Genomic DNA, 16014 nt, shown 5'->3' with positions numbered 1-16014 from the left:
CAGGTGGAACAAGGAATGCTGGTCATTTATTTCCTCTACACCACAGGGTTGTTAGAGCCAACTGGATTAACTAAAGTGATACGAGGCATGAGGTCTGTTTGGACTGAGAATGGTGGATGGGATTTTCTCGTGTAGTCTGAGTCAATAGTTGAAAAATGTGGCGCTGGAAAACCACAGCAGGCCAGGCAGCATCTGAGGAGCAGGAGAATCGACATTTCGGGCATAAGCCCTTCTTCGGGAATGAGGGAGGAGGAGAGCTTCTTCAAGGTAGGCATCCTTGCAAGAGGATTTGCAGTAGCTTATGCCCGAAACATCGATTCTCCTGCTCCTCGGATGCTGCTTGGCCTGCTGTGTTTTTCCAGCACCACACTTTTCAAATCTGGTCTCCAGCATCTGCAGTCCTCACTTTCTCCTAGTCTGAGTCAATCATAACCAGGACAGTTCACACCTTTCAGTATATGTGTATATCTCTGTACATGAGAATGTCTGCATATGTAAGCAAGCTTTTTTTATTTCTTTTCATTTATAGTATTGAACTTTAACTAGGTCAGTATTTATCATCCATCCCTAATTACCCTGGAGAAAGTGGTGGTGAGTTTCACTTCTTGAACTGCTGAAATGCTGAGGACTACCACAATGCTGATCGAAAGGGAGTTCCATGGTTTTGACCCAGCAACAGCAAAGGAGTGTGGCTGGAGGGGAGGTGCATGTGATGGTATCCTTATGAATCTGCTTCCGTTCTCTTTCCAGAATGTAGTGGTCGAGGCTTTAGATGGTGCTGTTGGAGCAGCCTTGGCAAGTCACTGTGTTGGAGTGTTTCAAACTGAAGTTGATAGGTGAGCAGAAATAGGAAGTGAGAGAGGTGTCACAGGTACAAAGGCTTTGGCTCTCTATCTGGTCTATGAAGTCAATGTGTTAAGTTAAACTTGCAGAACTACTGCTGTTTCCATTGTAGCCACAGGCAGCTTGCTCTTTTGCATCTATCCTTGGTCCTCCACAATAGGTCGTTTACTAACATTTCTTTTTAATAGCAATTTATTTGCAGCAGATGCTGCTGAGACCACAGTAACTGCTGAAGTATCCTAAAGGATAGATCAGAGCTCTGATCATTGCAGGCTACTTACTGTGAGGGAACCTAATCCACACACTACGCCTCTCGCTTATGTATGGAAGTTGGCTAATGCCTGCCTCAGACATACCTTTAGCATCTTTTAGGGCAAGGCCACAAATTCAGAATTCCTGAGCTATTCTGATTCTATTTGCATGTACTGATCACTAAGCTAATGAGGACTGTAATCTCTCAGCCATGTTGGTCTGGTGAATGACAGCCAGTTACACATTTAACCTGGTCTTTGGTGAGGACCTGCTGAGAACACATCCCTCCACAGCAAGGACATGAGCCAGCGAGATACGTAAATGGCGCATATTAACAGGGACAAGGGGAAACAGGCAACAGTAGCCCTGATCTCTGGACACTATTCAGAGGGGTGGTAAAATAGACCAGGGAAAGTACAAACCTCTATTTGACAAGAAGGGAGCCCAGAGAAAATGAGACCAGGGAATTCTGCACCTTCGCAGCCCAGTGCCTTCAACAGAGTGAGGACTCTGAGCCAGACATGGTGATGTTGTACAGAGTTGACCACCACAGGGCAGACCATTGTCCCGTGAAATAGAAGGCGGCCAGAGATGACATCTATATTAAGCAGCACAACGGGTGATAGAAAAATAACTAGTCAAATCAGTTTCTGGTTGGATTTATTTCAATCCTCTGAAACTTCATTGTGGTTTAGAACTTCTATTACCAAAACCACTGCTTATTGCATCCTTTTCATTTTCATGATGAAAAGGGTCAAACAAGATGGAATTTCAACTCTACATCTTCAGTAATTTCTGATCATTTGTGCTGAAGACTCACAAGGTTGAGAACCCAGTGTTCTTGCAGGTTCTATAAAGAATGTGTTTTTTTTTCAAAGAGGGGAAAGGTTTGAAGAGGGTAAGTATAAATAAATCAGAATATGTTTCTAGCAACCACCCAATGCTAACACAGTTAAGGACTCTGAACAAATGAATTGCTCGATGCAGAAGGAAATGCACAAAGGCAGGAAAAAATGAACAGAAGCCTTTTTTACATAATGTAGTGCAGTAGAGGCATCGTTATTGAATTTCAGCTGCTCATCACTGTAGTGTGAATGTGATTTTGCAGGATTGTTCAGCACCCATCTAACGCCATCAACAATGCATTGCCAGGAATTTATACTTGGAAGAAAAATTGTGTTGTGAAGAGGGGAAGGAATTAAAAGGGAAATGTTTAAAAATAAATTCCATGGCACTAATTAACTCAGAGGTTGCTTCAAACATCTGTGTCTCATTCAGAAGGCAAACTGATGTCCAAATATAATTATGGGAGAGTTGAAAGGCCACTTAGCATGAAGGTCAGGGCTCTTTATTCTTGCTGTTTTCTCTCATTTTCTCGACAAATGATTCATCATCACTCATCCCGCATCCTCCAGCTGAGAGGCGAGATCCGGATGTCCAGACTGTGCATGGTTTCCCATCAATGCTGATCTACTTTAGGAGTCCAGAGGGTATATTTGACAGTGTACCCAAGTCTGACCTGCTAAGGGGAAATATGTCCTTAATGCTAAAGTGTGCCATCTTGAGTCGTGACAGACAGTGAATCATAAAACTCTGAGAATTAAGCAACAGTTTTGTCCTGTTTTATACTACATCAGTGAGATTAGTGCAGGTAGGTTGGCGCAGACCCGATAGGTCAATAGGCTTCTTCTGTGCTGTTCAACACCATATTAAAGGTACTATATAAATGCAATTGTTGTAATATTATTCAGTCTTTCCCCATATTTCCCCAGTGATTGTGGATAAGTCAGTGACAGAGGTGATGGTCACTCAGAATTGTCCCCTTTCTCCATGTGCAAAGATAGGGGCCAGCTGACATCTGCAATTTTACCTGATGTTCCATTGGTTGAGAAGACAAAGTTCAGTCAGAGTTCTCTCTTCTAATTGTTGACTGCTGATCCCTAGGGAATTCTGGATTTGCGTACAGGATTTTCTTTGGTTAAGATCACCAAATCACCAATTACATCATGACACTTCTGGACGGGATGTTTTCATGTTAATGATGAGTTTGGCAAGGTGCCTAACTGCTGCTGACTCTGGCCCCAGGACTGGACAAAAGGCCCAAATTCAGGGCAAAATTAAAAGTAAAGAAAATTGCACCAGATCAGGAAAGGTTCAGGGTCAATCCTTTATTGTGCTCAACTCAGCCAGGAAAGCCATCGGGGAAAGCCACAAGATTACATGATAGTGTTACATCAGATATACAGCACATTCTAACCAACTAAGTCCATGTCAGTGTTTATGCTCCACTCCTGCCTCCCCATATCTTCCCTCATCTAAATCCAACATTGCAAACATTTATTCTTTTCTGCCTCAAATGTCTAAATGCATCATCTACCACCACGTTGTGGACTTTATCTCCAGTAGTTTATTTCTACCTGATTCAGCAATGCTTATGTTTGCTCCCCTAATATAAAATACATAAACTACAGTTACAAGCACTTCAGTATCCATACTAATACCAAGCTATTCTTTTACCAACAGTAACATACTTCCATCAGTGTGTCATGCTTCAAGTGGCCCCAGTTAAGACGGAGTCTGAGACTATTATATCCTTATGTCCTATTCTATGATATAGTGATGTCATGAGCATGTCTCTTTCAGGCATATTGCATAGTAACTGAGGGACATAATACAATGTTCCTCTTTGACCAAAGGTAAAAATGTTCTCAAATAAAGACAGCTAGTTATACATAGGCGTCCTTGTGGTCTTGCCACAAATGGACCATGGTATGTACCAATGATTGCAGGAAGCCTTGATGAACTTGTGTAATGGCAGTGTTATGTAATTCTGCCAATGCATGGAATTGGTGATCCATTATTCACTGAGAGATGATCTTTCACAATTTGTAATATTGAGCATACTTAGTGAGATACAAATGCTTTAGGATATGGTAATATGTTGTCTGTGTCAATTTTAACATGTGTCGTTCTGCCTTGTCAAGACATGTGATGTTGATGGCTATAAAAGCTTCAGATTGCCATACATTATATGAGGTTAACAATAGGGAAAGCTTTGTCATCTTCTGAAATTTTCCTTTCGCTGTCCAGTTCATCTCACTGCTGTATGTTCTTAACACTTTTCTTGTTGCCAATGTGGTTGCGCCATCTTGTTGGCTGGTTGTGTTTTGGTCTCGGGTCTGGTGTGGCTTTCGAAACCAGATTTGCTTGACTTTTGCTGCCACGTGCATTCTGGAAGCGAAGAAAAGTGAAACAACCTTTTGAGTACATGCAAACGTTGTTCATCTGATACACTTTGCTAACTCTAACAAACATGTTGCTTGCATCTAAAGCATGTAATTGTTGTTGCCTGCAACTATAGGTTCATACTTGTGTCCCACTTCAAGCAATGCATCAATGATATGATTTCTTTGCCCATATGATCCTTCCAGCAGGCTTTAGTTGATATAGTGGTGGTGACCAATTCAATAAGCTTCTCTAAGAAATCTTCTTTGGAAAAAATCACACTCATGCCCTTTCCTGCAGCATCTTGCAACAAACTCACCAATAGATGCTTAGGATTTCTGCCGTATGACACATCTGTAAATCCTAGTGTTAATTTTTGAACTTGTCTTTTGTTAGCTTCCAAACCTTTTCTGAATCTTCCACAGAAATAATTGATGCATTAATTCTGCATAGCCCCTCCTTGCCAATGGCAAGCAAGATTTTCAAAGATCTGCTGTTGTTCCCACTATCTATAAAAGATATAAGAATGAGGGGGCATAGATTTAAAGTGATGTGCAAACAAAGCAAGAGTGATGTGAGTTTTTTTTCACAAGGCAAGTAAATAGGGTATGGAATGCATTGTCAAGAAGTGTAGTGGAAGCAGGTTCAATTGGGGTTATCAAGAGGATATTGTAGGATTACTGAGGTAGTGATGATGGACAGGAATATAAGCAAAAGGCAGAAGATTGGTCCTAGGTAATAGAACAGTATAGACAATATGGGCTGAATGGCCTCCTTCTGCACCATAACAATTCTGTGATTCTGTGATCTCTTCTCAGGATCATTTATCTGACAATCACTAAAAAGGAGAGCTCCACAGATTGCTCAAGTAACTGTAACTTGTAATGATATCATGCCCAATCCATAATTAAGTGTTTTCCTTCCATTTCTCATTGACAATCTTAACTTTTATTTAAAATTAGAGTGCAATGTTTCTTTCTTTTACTTGTATTCTTCGAATTTACTTCTCCCTTTTCTATTCTGCTTCACTTTATTTATCTTGTTGATTCTCCTTTACTAGGATTTACTTTCTTTAGATTTCCCTTTAATGTATACATGTTTTAGTAACAGGTTACTGCCATGAGATGATGTTTGCATCAAGTATGGAATGCTGATGCCATGGGGTATTTCCTCTGCTTGGAGTGAAGTGGAGAGACAACACATTAGGACTAACCAACCTCTGCATTTGAACAAGCCTTGTTTGTTTAGAAAACTGCTTCTTAATATTTTAAATGCTGTATTTCATCTTGAAGAGGTCTGCATCTATACTGGAAGTCTTTTGGTGAAAAAAACTTTAAAAGGGAACCAGATCTTCGAGCTTGACGGAACTTGCATTTTGAACAGAAATAAAGGAGCTCTGATTTCTAGTTGGTTCAATTCAAAGATCCCTACTCAAGGAAATTGACGTTGTTAGTTTTCCGAATGCTTTGAAGTCAAGAGCTGTAATCTAGCTACGGTCAATGAGGTTCCTCATGGAGCGTCTTCCACTGAGAAATTTGACTCCATTATAAATGGTCACTGCTGCTTACCATGAACTGCCACTGTGATGTAGGCTTTGGCTCCAACAGGATATTTGAATCTGATGAGCAATGAGCTCCCAAAACCTAAGAAGTAGATATGAATAACATAGTGCTAAAGAATTCAAAAGATGTTTATTACAGCTTGTGTATTTACACTATATTGATATTATATTGTTGCAGTCACTGCCACTAGAGTGACCAGACTAATATTATGCTATTCAATTGCAAACAGAGACACGCTTTCACCTGTGTATCAAGATTCAAGTGGCCCCTGTTAAAATGGAGTCAGAGAAGGTTATACTCCTGGATCTCACACGATGATACAATGAGTGAGACACAACACTACTCTCTTTAACCACCAACAGCAGTGTGTTCCATATTCTCACTACTTCAGAATTGGTCCTGGTTTCACTTGTCAATTATTATTTTGTGACTGTTGCAAAGTCTTGCGAAGTTTCAAGAACAGACTTGAGGGTGGGCAGGATCTATTTTGAAAATGGTTCTCAAGACTTCACTCTGAATTAACAAAACAAATCAAACATAATTGGGTGTTGAAAGTAGACTTCTGAGTAAATAGGGAATGTGAAGACATTGCAGCATTTGAGATCAGTGCTGAGGAGTAGAACATACTTTTAGGTCAAGTACAATATGTGGTGTGAAAACTGGTTTGTGTTGTTCCTCAACAGTGCAATGATGTTGTGGCAACCTCTCTCGGGTGGTGACCCAGGTGATACTCTGGGGATATGATCAAATCTGACCTTGACAGATGGTGAAACTTTAATCCAGATTTTAAAATAATCAGAATTAGAAGTCACATGATGACTATTTCACTACTGTCCATTGCCATAAAACCGAATGCCCTTTAGAGAAGAAAATCTAAAAACTGCCTCGCTTACCTGGCTTGACCTGCATGTGATACCAAACCGCAGCATTGTGGTTGACTCTCAACCTCCCTCTGAAATAGTCTTATAAGGTGCTCAGTTGTTCCAAACCATTAAAAAAGTCTCCAAATGGAATGTAACTATTTGGATCACCTAGCATCGACCAGAGGACCAGAAACAACAATAGGTAAACACAGCCCTGTCAAACCTGCAAAGACCTCCTCACTAACATGTGGGGGGTAGATGCTGATATTGGAAAATCATAGTCATTCTCATGAAATTGTACATTACAGAACATGTCTCAAACAACAACAACAACATCCCTCAGTATGTCCTCATTGACAGGCAGGACAGAACTATCAGAGGTGTTGGCACTGTGTATACCACTGAGTATACAGTCAGGAGGCGGTTGCCTTGAGAAACTTGGCTCTGCATGGCATCAAGTCAAAAATGAGTAAAGAAATCTCCTGCTGATTATTTTATAACACACTCAATCAGTTCTCCTTCATGTTGAACAGCACTTGCAGAAAGCACTGAAGATGGCAAGGGTGCAAAATATACGCTGAGTGAGAGATCTTAATGTCCATCACCATTTTTAATAGAGCTGGTCAAGTCCTAAAGGACATTCTTGCCAGAATGGGTCTACAGCAGGTGCTGGGGGAAATCAACAAGAAGGATTTAATCCTCCCCAATCTGCTTGCTATAGATGTATGACCATGACAGTATCAGTAATAATGATCACCATGCATTAATGTTGGAGACAATACCCATTTTCAAATCGAGAATAGGCCCATCATATTGTACAACACTAATATTGGCTGAATGAGATCTAGCAATCGAAGACAGGGAATCATGAGATGCTGTGGACCATCAGCAGTAGCAGCAGAATCCAACACAATTTGCAACCTCATGGCCTGGCATATCCCCGCTCTACCATTGCCAAGTACCCAGGGCATCAACCTGGTTCAATGAAGTGTGTAGGAAGATATGCCAAGAGCAGAATAAGGCCAACTTAAAATTAAGTACCAACCTGGTGAAGGTACAATACAGTGCACATCTAACAGCATAAGCAGAAAGGAATAGACAGAGCTAAGAGATCCCACAACCCGAAAGATCAGATCTAAGCTTTGAAATCCTGCTACATCCAGTTGTGAATGGTGATGGACAATCACTCAACTCACTGGAGGTGGAAGAGGAAGAAGAGGAAGTTCCAGAAATATCCCCATTCTTAAAAAGTGGGAAGCCCAGCTCATCAGTGCAAAAGATAAGGTTGAATGATTTGCAAACATCTTCAGCTAGAAATGCCAAGTAGACAATCCAACTTGGCCTCCTCAGAGGTTGCTAGCATCATAAATGCCAGTTCTCAGTCAATTTGATTCACTCCATGTGACATTAAGAAATGATTGGAGTCACTGGATACTAAGTATATAAGTTAGCTCAGTGAGCTGGAAGGTGTCTCAAAAATGGCTATCACTGGATACTGTCAAGGCTATGGATCTTGACAATATTCAGACAATCATACTGAAGACTGTGCTCCAGAATTAGCCACACTTGTAGCCAAGCTGTTCCAAAACATCTACCCAACAATGTGGAACATTTCCCATGTGTGTCCTGTAAACAAGAGTCAGACAAATCTAACACACCTAATTCCCACATCACAAGTCTACTCTCAATCATCAACAAAATAACAGGACATAAAATCCACAATGCCATCAAACAGTACTTGCTTAGCAATAACCTGGTCGGTAATGCCCGGTCTGGGTTCTGCAACAGCCACTGAGCCTTTGACCCCATTGACACAAAATGGAAAAAAAGAGGTAAACTATGGAGAGTTTGTCAGCATGGATGTAAGTTTGCTCACTGAGCTAAAAGGTTCATTTTCAGATGTTTCATTACCATACTAAATAACATCATCAATGAGCCTCCAGAGAAGCACTGGTGGTATGGCCTGCTTTTTATTTATGTGTTTACATTTCCTTGGGATGATGATGTCATTTCATATGGTGATGACATTTCCTGTTCTTTTTCTTGGGAGTGGTAAATGGAATCCAAGTCGATGTATTTCTTGATAGAGTTCCAGTTGGAGTGCCATGCTTCTAGGAATACTCGCACATGTCTCTGTTTGGTTTGTCCGAGGATGATGTTACCTAATATGGTGATGAAACATTTGAAAATGAACCTTCTAGCTCAGCAAGCAAACTTACATTCAGAACCTCAACCCGAGCTACAAATCTTCTCAAAACTCACTAATTTTGTCAGCGTGACTGCCCTTGACATCCAAGCAGCATTTGACTGAATGTGGTATCAAGGAGACCTAGCAAAACTGGAATCAGGCAATGATTATCTTCAACAAGAGAATCTATCCATTGCCCTTGATATTAAATGGTATGACCATCATTGAAACTTCTGCCATCAGTGTCCTTGGAGTTGCCATTGACTAGATAGCCTGTATGAGTACAGTAACAACATATTCAAGAAATTTGTAACCATACAGAACAATCCAGCTGATTTGACCAGCACCACATCTGTAAACATTCATTCCTTCTACTGCTGATGCTCAGTAACAGCAATGTATACCATCTACACGATGCACTGCAGAAATTCACTAAAGATCCTTACAGAGCACCTTCCAACACCATGATCGCTTCCTTCTAGAATAACAGGGACAGCAAATACATGGGAACCCAGCACCTGCATGCTCCCCTTCAAGCCATTCACCATCCAGACTCCCTAATGTCATTTTGTATCTGCCAAGAAGGCAGCTCACTACCACCTTCTCAAGAACAATTAGGTCCAGTCAGAAAAGCCCACATCCCTGGCTGGAAAGAACACTATGCCATGTTGATGTTTTCATTCCCTGAGCAGTCACTCTTGAGGTTGCTTTGCGTAGAGCTACCAATTTCAAAACGTTGGTGCTGAATTATCAGCTGTTATGTTCCATGGCCACATGCTGACTAAATTTTGGCTCTTACAGTCAGCAGTGAGAAATGAATCAATCACTCAGGGCTGCATTGGGAAACAGATCCTAGAGGTGAGAGGAATTTAATCTGAAAACTAGACGCCAGTTGACTTCAAAGTACCTAATTGTGTTCAAGTAAGTATGAAATGAATTCTCCAATGCTACAGTTCTTTAAACTCCCTATGGGGGCCTGAAGGAAGCAGTAAATTTATGCACTTATTAATGATTTTACAGTGTCCAGGTTTCCGGACAGTGCAATAAAATTCCTCTTGTGGGTACAACAACTGCAGAGGATACATATCTGGTTTCATTGGAGAAAACAAATATGGATCATTAGTTATTTCCAGTATGAGGCAGACATAACAACTCTCACACATATGTGCATCATACAACACATTCAATGGGATCTCTCTATAGTTCAGCCTGGATTTTACTTAGACAATGCATCTTTGTGAACATCCTGCTCCCCCCTCTTTATTAAATTTGAATGGCATGGAATACAGTTGAGCTGTGCTTAAGCATAAACAAATGCAGATTTTTTTAAACCACAGGGAAAGTTAATTACTCCCTTGGTTTGAACACTGGCAACATGTTATGGAGCCAACCATTCACCTACATTTAGCACTGTACAGCCTCACCATTGTATATTCTCAGACTTAATTCATTAGGTTCTAATACTGCCCAAACAATATTACATTTATTTTTTTCAGGTATATTCACAAGCTTGACCTGAGACTGAGACAATCATGTTCACCTCAGTGCATACAGCATTTTTCCAAGTGGAGGCATTACTCCATTCATACACTGGGTAAATAGAAAAGGTAAACAACCTGTTCCTGCTTCATTTTAATGACTCTTTCATACATCATTTAACCCTATCCATTTACTTATTACTGATCATACTCAGAGTGCACATCCTCAATGCAGACATCTCTCTCATAATGCAATGATTAAATTACTAAATCATGATATCTTCAACAACACAATGCTAATCATGTTTCTTTCAAATCTTCAAAGACACAATTTGTTCATAACACTGACAAGCCTAACCAACATCTCCCAGCTCTTAGCTTTGATTTTAATAGAACACATTTCCATCCTAATAATCTGGTGATATTCTTGACCTCATTATTTTATCTGAATTTAAATAGTTTTCTTCGTCTCCTTCATTGTTGAAACTGCCTTCAAGACACCCAGCTTCTTTTATCATTGTCACTTCTTATTCAGTTAACTGTATTTCATCTTCTCTAACATCCAGGTTCATCTGAAATGTGAATGCTGCCTGTCCTGAGAAGCTCACTTATGCTCGAGGACGGTATAACAGAAGTCCATTCTTCAACTATCTCAAGAGTTCAATCATTCCTTCCTGTCAAAACCCATGAAGAGCCTTGCTGATACTGCGGTCACTGCTGTTAGGGTGATGGCCTGAGTATTAGACACTAAAACTTGAACAAAAATTGAAAATACTCTGGTTCCACACAGACAATCCAGATAGAATACATAAAAGCAGTGCTAAATGGTCTCTATTGAAGCTTTATTCATCTTTGTTTAAGTTAAATCTACAACTTCAAGTGTGTTTCTTCAGCCTCAGATGTGACAATTGTCCCTCTGAATGTTCCTTTCTTGTTTCACATAATTTACAAATGCAACAACAGCATCCATTTATAATGTAGTCATTTCTTGTCACTCGGGGGGATGTGGGTGTCTTTGGCTGGGTCAGCATTTATTGCCTGTTCCTAGTTGGCTCTGAGAAGGTGGTGGTGAGCTCCTTCTGGAACTGCTCCAGTCCATTTCTGTAGGTATACCCACAATTCCATTAGGGAGGAAGTTCTAGGACTTTGACCTAGTGACAATGAAGGAACTCAATACATTTCTCAATCAGGAAAGTAAGTGGTTTGAAGGGAATTTTCTATCCCTGCCCTTCAAGTGGTTGTAGGTTTAGAAGGTGCACAGTACGAAGCTTTTTGTGAATATCTGCAGTGCATCTGGTAGATAGTACACACTGAGCATTGGTGGTGGAGAGATTGGATGTTTGTGGATGTGCTATGAATCAAGCAGACTGCTTTCTATTAGGTTGTGTCAAACTTATTGAGTGCCGTTGAAGCTGCATTCATTTAGGCATATGGGGAATATACCATCACACTTCTGACTTGTATCATATAGGTGGTGGACAGGCTTTGCAAAGTCAGGAGGTGAATTATTTGCTGCAGGATTGCTAGCTTCTGACATGCTCCTGAAGTCACTGTATTTATATGGCTAGTTCAGCTCAGATTCTGATAAATGGCAACCCCCAGAATGTTGATAGTGGGAGATTCAGTGATGGTAACACTATTGACTGTTGAGGGTCGATGATTAGGTTGTATCCAATTGAAGATGATCACTGCCTGGCATTTATGCAGCATGAATTTTATTTTCAACATTTTCAGCCCAAGCCTGAACATTGTCAGGGTTTTAGTACAGTTGGACCTATACTGCTTCAGCATCTGAGGAGTTGCGAATGATTAAATTACCAAATCATGATATCTACAGCCAAACATTGCTAATCATGTTTCTTTCAAATCTTCAAAGACACAATTTGTTCATAACACTGTCAAGCCTAACCAACATCTGAATATTGTGAAATCATCAGTGTACTTCCCCATTTATGACATTATGATGGAAGGAAGCTTGTTGCTGAAATTGTTTAAATGACTTTGCCTTTGACACTACACTGAGGAACTCCTGCAAAAATGTCCTGGAGCTAAGATGACTGACCTCAAACATCCACAGCCACCTTCTTTTGTGCCAGCTATGACTCCAATCCAACAGAGTTTTCCCCTTGATTCCCATTGACATTGTTTAGCTAAGGCTCACAGATGTTATACTCAATTAAATGTGGACTTAAGTGCACGCACTCCTGCCTCACTAACCTACTGGTCATTTCTGATGAGTAATTATTGAACAAAATCTGACTGGAGACAGATAAGCCAATATTATGTCAAGTGACTCTGGCCTTTGAGAAACAAATTCAGGGAAGAGAGAAATGTCTAGAGATTGTGCTGTTTAAGGAGGAAACTCCAAAATCAAGTAAAGAATTTTGGTCTCCTTTCGCAAATTGTTCCTGACAATGGTCTGCAGATCAACAGTGCACTTTTCCAAGACATACTAGAAATGGGTTGTGCAAAACTTACCTCTGCTCCTCAATACTCTCAGCATTACGGTCTCACAGTATACATTGTACTGTTAAATCTATGATAGTCAAATATAAAGCAACTGGGAAATATTTTTGGGTAGCTACACTAAATCCACAGTACAATGGAGTGAAGTGTGTTCAGTCAGTCAATTATGTCTTAGTGTACGTGATGTACAGTAAAATCATTAGGCACAGAACCTAGGCTATGTACAAGTCTGTGATGTTAGCAATGTAAATAACTAGTGTTGTGACTGTTGTTCTGTTTCAACAAGAACCCAATTTTTGTGATGTATGTTATGTAAGTGAATATGTAGGTCAACACTCAGGCCATATCATGCTGGCAATTGTGTTTGAACTAAGATGGTACAGCAAAGGTTTATCCCAGTGACAAAGATAAACACGTTTAATAGGATGCATCATCCCTGGCTAAATAAGGAAGTTAAGGGAAATATCAAATTGAAAGATACATTGTACAAATCTGAAAAGATTATTGTAGGTCAGATTATAAGAGCCTTAAAAAAAAATGACCATAATTAAATGAAGACAAAGAGGAAGACCTTCCTTAGGTTTGAGATATTTTCTGTCTCCGTGTAGAAGTTTTTGCTTTAAATGTCAATTTGTTGGGAAGGTCAATTTCCTTGCTCTGTTTTCTTTTTCACTTAGTCACTTAATGGATGTTTGAACGCTGTGGTTTCCATATATCATCACAAAATTTAAATGATCTCTCAACATAATCCAACCCCAAATCATCAATGAATGCTAGCAGAACAAAGCCCTTTAAAACATGCTCACATTATGAGTTCCTCTAGAAGCTAACCTTCACAATTTTTTTTATTGGAGGAGTTGAACAGAAGGGGCAGTTTCCATGCTGTACAACTCAATGACTTTATGGGAATAGGGACAAACATATGAACACAGACATATAAATCAGGAGCAGTAAGTAGACTATTTGGCTCTTTGAGAGTACACACCATTCAATATGTTTCTGGCTGATCTGCCAGTGTTTCAAATTCCAGCTTCCCATATACCTTACAATTAACTTCTTCAGAGGAAAAAAAAAGTAAAAATCGGGAATACTTGGAAATGAATATACTGGTCATAATGGCCCTCCATTTTTTCAAGGTGAGATGAACTATTGTGTTGACTTTACAAATCTCAGTGGTTTTCCTTCTGGTTTGATTGGCCTGTCTAACAAGAATCTATCTACCTCTGACGTAAACAATGGCTCCACTTCCACCATCCGCTGAGGCAGAGTCCCACAGTTGTACAATCCCCTGAGAGAAAGCCTTTCCCCTCATTTTTGGCCGAAAAAGACAACTCCTTATTTTTGAACAGTGCTCTCTCGTTCAGACCTACCTACAAGATGAAACATCCTTTCCACGTCCATCATGTTAAGACTGTTCAGGATCTTATATACATAAACTCGGTCACTCCTCATTCTGCCAAAATTCAGGAGAGAGAAGCTCAGTCTGTCAAATCTTTCCTCATAACACACCCCATTCATTCAAAATATTGATCTATTAAACCTCCTGTGAAAAATATCAGATAAAGTTACATCCTTCCCTTAAATATAGAGAACAAAACTGCACACAGTAATTGAGATGTAGTCTCTAAATTGTGCTGTTAAACTGAAGCATTAGATCCAACCTTTTATGCTTAATTCCTCTTGTAAGAAAGGATAGCATTCCATTAGCCTTCATAATTACTTTCTGTATCTGTCTACCTATGACTCATATGAGAGAACACCTAGAGCCCTCTGCACCTTGGAATTCTGTCGTTGTTTCCATTTAAACAATACTTTTAAAAAATGTTTGTTACATTTTTTTCATCCTTCCTTCCAAAATGAACAACTTCATACTTCCCCATCTGATACTTCATCTGCCAGATATTTACCTCCTGATTCAACCTATCTATTTCAATTTATATCCTCCTTCAGTTGTCGTCATAGCATACTTTCCTACCTATTTTCGTGACATCTGCAAATTTAGTTACCATGCAATTGTACTGCTCATCTAAATCATTGACATAGACTATCAAAGCCGAGACACCTGAACAGACTCCTACAGAATTCCTCTTGTTATACCTCGACAAACAGAAGATCTACTGATACATACTCTCTGTTTTCTGCTAGCTAGCCAATCTTCTTTTCATGACAATATGTTATTCCCTAAGTAATAACATTTTATGTAACAGTTTCTCACATGCCTTCTGGAAATTCAAGTAAACTGCAGGTTTTCCCATGTCTCTGCCCATCTGACACCTTCAAAGAACTCCCATAAATGTGTTAAACCTGACTTCTCTTTTATTAACCCATGCTGACTCTTCCCAATTGCCCTGAGTTATTTTAAAAATTCATGGGAAGTGATATTCATGGACTGGACCAACATTTATTGTCCATTCATCAGTGTCCTTGAAAAGTTGATATGAGCCACTTTCATGAATGGAGAGAATCCATTGCATATTGTTGCATCTGCAATGCTGTTAGGGAGAGAGTTTTATGATATTGAACCAGTGATATTTAAAGAACAATGATAAACAATGACTATCTTTCTTGACATGTTCAGTTAATCACAGGTCATGGTTCCTCCCATGGATTTCGTCTTTATGGTCGCAATATATTTATCCTGAATATTCGAAAACAATTATTTAAATGTCCATCAGTGTTACTCTATTGAGCTATTCCCTAACCTAATATCCCAGTTCACTTTGACAAGCAGAAATTTCATGCACACATAGTTGCCCCTACTTGTCTTTCAAGTACTTATCTTAAACACTCTCTTTTCCCATTCAAACTGAGCCTGTAAATAAATCTCACTGCAGTCACTGATATCTATGAGTGCATTTACTCTGAGACTGTTAGTTAATCATGCCACATTGCCTAATACCAAGTTTGATATAACATGCTCAATGGCTGCTTCTAGAATGTGCAGTTCTAAGAACTATCTCAAAAGCATGCTCTGAACTCCTCATCCAGATTAATTCATCCTACTTTGTCCTCCACTCTGAATTGCTTCTAGATTACTTACAAGCAGCCTTATAGACCATGTAAAATGCTCTTGCCTGAAACGTTGTTTCTCCTGCTCCTCGGATGCTGCCTGACCTGCTGTGCTTTTCCAGCACCAC

This window comes from Chiloscyllium plagiosum, unplaced genomic scaffold (genome assembly GCF_037043375.1).
Source record: "Chiloscyllium plagiosum isolate Xiang-an unplaced genomic scaffold, Cpla_swu_hap1 HiC_scaffold_8, whole genome shotgun sequence".
NCBI classification, from domain to species: domain Eukaryota; kingdom Metazoa; phylum Chordata; class Chondrichthyes; order Orectolobiformes; family Hemiscylliidae; genus Chiloscyllium; species Chiloscyllium plagiosum.
Note: the sequence above shows the minus strand (reverse complement) of the source record.